The 6,257-nt window shown below is 38.4% G+C and overlaps 1 pseudogene; it reads left to right on the forward strand.

The window, feature by feature from the left end:
- The first annotated feature begins 1,658 nt into the window (after positions 1-1,658).
- Positions 1,659-1,744, forward strand: LOC114631664 (annotated as a pseudogene).
- Positions 1,745-6,257: the final 4,513 nt, after the last annotated feature.

Raw genomic sequence — 6,257 nt, forward strand, 5'->3', positions numbered from 1 at the left:
AGACCTAACTTCTAATTGGATTTAAGACCTGCTCAACAAAAGCCTCCAAGTGGAAACCTGGGTAGTGGCAACTACCCAGGGCTAGTACAGTCATGAACATTGAAGGAAAATCTACAACCACCCCTTTACTAAACCAGCCCAATTCCTAACTACATTCAAATTTTGTCTTTATGCATGAAGGTACATGCGGGCCTCAACCCTTATCAAAGACATTTCCCTTTGTAACTCATAAAGACCATTACAGAAACCCATAAATGATCAAAGTATAGAGTTGTGGATACCAGTCCCAACTGAACATCTAGAACAGCATTACTTTTGATAAACACCATTACTTTTTGGAACCTGTAAAGTTGGCAGTCTCCCAGAGTTGATCACATCAAGAACTTGCTACTAGTTCTAATTCAGACACATGATCTCATAGAGTTCACATGATTAGGCTACTTTATTTATTTATTTATTTATTTATTTATTGATTGATTGATTGATTGATTGATTGAGACAAGGTTTCTCTGTATAGCCCTGGCTGGCTTAGAACTCACTCTGTAGACCAGGCTGGCCTAGAACTCAGAAATCTGCCTGCCTCTGCCTCCCAAGTGCTGCGATTAAAGGCGTGCACCACCACTGCCTAGCTTGGCCACATTATTTTTATGGAGTCAATGATACAATCTCAAATGTTTTCATCTCAGTTGATGTATTTGCTAAAGATATAAATTCTTTATGTGCACTAACTTAGATGACTAATCATACAGTTATAAAATTTGGCCAATCAATGTCTGGTTTGACTTGAGGAAGTTCGTGCCATATGCTGTCTGGCCTAGAAGGCTAGGAAACAGACACTTCATAGTCCAGAGATGAAAGATAAAACCAAACATGACTGGCCATTGAATAAATAAATAAATAAATAAATAAATAAATAAATAAATAAATACCAGTTGAAATAATCCATTTTCCCTCATGTGTATGATGCCCTGCAAATCTTGGTGCCTGAAGCCCTGACTAGGAGTGGCAAGGGAGTGAAGAATGTACAGAGATATTGACACCTATACAGAAAAGCCGTGGGTAGGTGAGGACTGTGCACTCAGATGAAATGACACTTAGTATGGGCTGCAGCTACAACTTTGGCATGTTTATTATGTACAGCACTTTGGGAGAGGTTGTCTAGTTTCTATAGGAGGTCTCTGAAGATGAGAAATCTGAAGCTGAAAACTTCTGGAGAGAAGAAGCAGCAGCTTCTAGTCTGTGTATATACTGGTCAATGACTTGCATTCAGATCCTTAAGGAAAGCTTTGGAATCCCTGTGATACTGGCCCATATGGAAAAATGGCTTTCCACTAATGAGAGATGTAGGCTCAATAATAATTACATACTCTTTTGCAAACACAATATATTATAATAACTTTTCCCATATATATGACATAAGGGAAGAAGGAAGGGGCCATTATAAACTTATTATTTGTAGAATTTAATAAAAGCTATATGAACTATGCTTTTTTATCTTGCTCATTGGTGTTATTTAATAAAGAACCGTGATCATTCAGCTTATTCAACTAGTAATTATTTTCTCCTCTCAGCCTTTATGGGAGGTGAACATTTGTATATTTCATCAATATTGGTTTTGGTGATATTGCTTTACTTAGTTAATGAGATGCTACCATCAAGAAGCCCTTTCCGGCGGTGCAGATGTGACGGCTGTGTCACGTTTGCACCAGTAGGTGGCAGAGAGGAGCAAAGTTATGTTTACATTTAGTTCTCTGCCCTATGAGCCAGGGATCCCAGATAGGGAGCTAGCCTGAGACGACCACCAATTCAGTGCCACACAGGTCCAGAAGGGTTCCCAGGATGGGAAGCAAGCTGGAGACTAGAAATACCCTGCCTGGGTCCTGTGGGCCCCAGACAGAGGTGAGCCCAAGGCAGATGACCCTCACAAGGGGCTATTAATGTGGGCTTGACAAAGAGTGAGCTCTAGACAACCACCAGACCAGCACCAGTAGTCCTGGAGAGGGAGCTAGCCTGAGATGACCACAAGTCTGCTGCCGTGCAGGCATGGGGTGGTGGGGAGCAGACCATGACCGAGATGACCTCTTCTCAGAGCCATAAAGCACAAGCAGAGCTAAACCCTCTTGAGACCGCTCCTAAGATAACCTCAGACACTTAGGGACCCTGGGCACCACTAAGAAGAGCAAATAAGTGATCGAGAAATGGAAGAGGGAAAAAAAAAGAAAAAAAAACAGAAGGATGTGGACACAATGAAGAAAGGCCAAACTGGAAACTCAAGAATAGTAAAGAACAGCCCTGGGGTTGTGAGAACAGGGAGAGTTGTCCCTTTCCCTCACCAACTGCAGTACCTCAACATGTACACTATTAGTTAACTGCTGGAGGGGCTGGTCCAACAGATCCAAAACTACATCTCCAAGACACAGGACAACAGCAGGCTGTCTGAGAGGCTTCTCAGTGAGGTTCTAGTTTTGACAAAGTAGCAGAAGCCGGAGGCTACAAGACCAGTGAATCACTGCAATGAGCATTTCCAGGCAAAGAAGTGTAGACAAAAAGTGTACTGTGGAACACACTGTGACACACTACAGCTTCCACAATGAGATCTTCTTTTTCCATTTATTGTGAAGGATTTACAAGGATAGAAGAAAGGTATGAGAGGAGGAGGAGAGGAGTGGAATTGAGTGAATGATGTGAAATTCACAAAGAACAAGTTAAAAAGTTAAAAAATAGAGAAATGGTATGTCTTTCAACTTATACCGCTTCAAGATTTTAACTTCAATTAGGAAGCTGAGATGCTATAAATAGATGCTGTCTCTTCTGCGCAAGTCTCAGTATGAAATAAGCATCAACAAAGATTGTATACTTTGAGCCTGATATCAAATAAGGTATGGCTTTCAATCACTGTAGGATTACATTTTGTAGGTGGGAGACTCAAGCGTAATTATAACAAATAGAGCAACAGGGCAAGATTTTTTTCATTGGATTCAAAATTTCCTTCTTCGTGGAATTATTGCACATCTATAGCTTTGAAACTTTGGCCAGTTGACTTAACTTAGGCAATGAAGTACTGGCAGTCATGATAAAGCTACAATCAGGAAGCTGTTTGTATTCTTGTATTGGCTCTCTTAGTTCCTACTAATGCCACAAAAAGAATGTGATGGTTCTTTAATGCTAGTTTGTTCCAGAAGAATGAGAGGCACAGGGAACAGACTGGAACCTAGGACCTGGCCTTAACTGGTAAGACTAGTGGATCCAGAAAGATTCTGTGGTTCATGGAATTGTTAACAAGAAACAAACTCCTAATATTGAATGTCAAAGTTTGGGACAACTTATTACATGGGATTGTTGTGACTACAGTTGACTAAAATAGCAACTAGTGTTATCTCTCATTATTAAACTATTTGATACATTTTTGACATATAAATAAGCATGAGAAATTCTACCATAGTTTATGGTAGTTACCATATAGGCTAGTGAGTTTTAAAAATTTTATAGGGGCTACAGCTAGGAGAGGAGCAGAAATCTAGATAACATTCATGTTTTGTCATATTTCAGAAGATTTTAAAAGAAAACATATACATAGTACCCACCATGCTTATTTGGAGATAGAAGAAAAGGGATAAACAGCATATTTAATGCTTGGCATAGAGAGAACATGAAATAAATCAGGATTAACAATATACATGAAGAAATAAATTATACCAAACTTCTTTGCAAAGATTTTTTGATACACTTATATTGTCTTACTAATATTGCCAAAATGTTTGACATAGTTCTTAAGAAATTATCATTTTGTCAAATAGGAAAATTTCATAAATACCAGACAGATTGGCATCTTTATTTTGAGCACAAAATCATGTCTCAGTTTTTCTTCAGTTGGACAAGGTACAGTTCAGCAAAATATAAATGAATGCTTTCTGACGTTTTAAGTTCATCGCCATCGGAGGTGTGAAAGTAGTACTTAGCTCACTTTTATTATGAGTGTTTTTGCACCACACCATGTAGGTGACTATAAGCCCTTTAAAAAACCCAATTCATATAAAAGACCTATCAAGAAAGTCCAAAGTTTGGAAATTTAACAAACTTATTTGATAGTGTGGCAACAAGGGATTTACAGATCTATTGTATAGTATATAAAGGTATTTTTTTCCAGTTTAGGATATGTCTTTATTTCTTTTTTTTTCTTCTTATTTTTTTCTCAAATTGTAAAGGTATTTATTTTTGAATATTTGCAAAGAGATGAAATACCATTCCACAAAATACTTGACAATCTACCTAATTATAAGAGTACTTTATTTTTATTTTGTTGCTCTCCTGATGTAGCTGTCTCCTTAGAGGTCTGCCATTGTCTGACATATTCAGAGGTGGATGCTCACAGCTAACCATTGAACTGATCAAGGAGTTCTCAATGGAGGAGTTAGAGAGAAGACTGAAGGAGCTGAAAGGGTTTGCAGCCCCATGAAGAGAACAACAATACCAACCAACCAGAGCTCCCAGCGTCTAAACCACCAGCCTGGCAGCACATAGGGAGGGACCCATGGCTTTATTTGTATATATAGGGGAAGATGGCCTTGTTGGGCATAGGTGGGAGAGGAGATTCTTGGTCCCATGAAGGTTGGATGCTGAGTGTGGGGGAATTCGAGGATGGGGAGGTGGGAGTTGGGGGTTAGTTGGGGACACATCCTCATAGAATCAGGAGGAGGGCCGGTGGGAAATGGGGTAATGGGATAACATCTGAAATGTAAATAAAATAGCCAATAAAAAAAAGTACTTTGTTTTATCATTTACCATTTTTGGGCAATTAACCTGGGTATATAAGACACAGAATACAATGCATAATTTCTGTTCTGTTTCAAATAGCCAGAGGTTAGTAGTAAAACAGAATTATGAATAATTATCAATTAGTAACTGGTTTCTGAGGTAGCATACTTAATCTTTCCCATTTTGAATTATGACCTCTGTTCCTTCATACTTTGTATTTAAGCTACAGGATACAAATTGGATGTCCTCCAGTATACACTTGTATCATTGACTAGCAGTCTAACTTTTGATATATATTCTGTTGTTCAGATATTGCTTTTGTTTGATCTCTTTGGCCAGATATTATTTTGTGTTTCCTTTATGTGTTTGAATCTGAGTTTTCATCTTTCTCTTTTCCTTGCACTTTCTTTCCTTTCCCTTCTTTCCTTTCCTCTCCTTTCCTTTCCTTCCCTTTTTTTCTTCCTTCTTCCGTATTACTTTTCCTGTTACCCAGAGTTTTCTATAGACAGGCACTCTAACATTGAGCTATTTCTCCAGCTCTCAATTTTTTTTTTAACGTTGAATAGTACAGCAAACTGAAATGGATGCTGCAATATATAATGGATTGCCAATCTTTGGATCAAGGCATTCACTATTCCATCTTTGATAATTCCATCAGTTGACAGATAAGTGTTCTTGCCATTAAATGGAGGAGTTAGTCCTTGCTTTCTTTCTGTGGTTTACTATATCCAAAGTTTTATCAGCAGATGGCAATAAAGATTAGACAACTATTTCAGAGTTTTGAGTTCTAATTAGCTCCCCAGTTCATAGAGGTTGATATGTTTGTTGCCAGTATATTCTAGTTTGTTTCTTCCATCCCTTCATTACTGCTTCCTTTGCTCTCTGCTATGTGTTATTCTCACATGAATGTCCCACTTAACTAGCTGGATATAAATATCTAAGTATCTCTGTCTCGGAGGATGTGAGCTTATACAAATGTCAAAGAAAGCTGATAATTTTCAATTTTGAGTTGGTATGAGCAGAGTCCCTGCTAATTTTGGATAGAAATGGTGTGATCTGGCAATTGGAATTTTAAAGAAAGTGTTGAAACTGTTACTACCATTGAGCTGTTATGAGGTACCACTGAAAGAAGCTACCTCATGCATGCACTATCCTAGGTGTGTGAGTAGTTCAGAAAAGGCAGAAATTAAAGAATTTAATATCTTTAATTGGAAGCACTAAAGCATTAAAGGAAGCACTAATGGGACTCTCATCTCCTGTGGCTGGAGGACAAAGACAGCTTCAGCTTGGTCCAGAGACTTAATTAGAAGACAACAAGAGCTTCAGAGATATCTGGAAGGTGAATAATTCTGAGTCCAGCTATTCTGCTATGCCAGAGTGAAGGCCCTGCTTGGGGAGAAATGAAAGGTTGAGTGCTTGAAGAAAAAGAGTAGGGTTAATATACATGCAAGAAAGGGGACTCTGGGTTATTCTGTGCTGTTGATAACTATAAAACACATCTT

The sequence above is a fragment of the Grammomys surdaster genome, unplaced genomic scaffold, assembly GCF_004785775.1.
Source record: "Grammomys surdaster isolate TR1022 unplaced genomic scaffold, NIH_TR_1.0 363, whole genome shotgun sequence".
NCBI lineage: Eukaryota > Metazoa > Chordata > Mammalia > Rodentia > Muridae > Grammomys > Grammomys surdaster.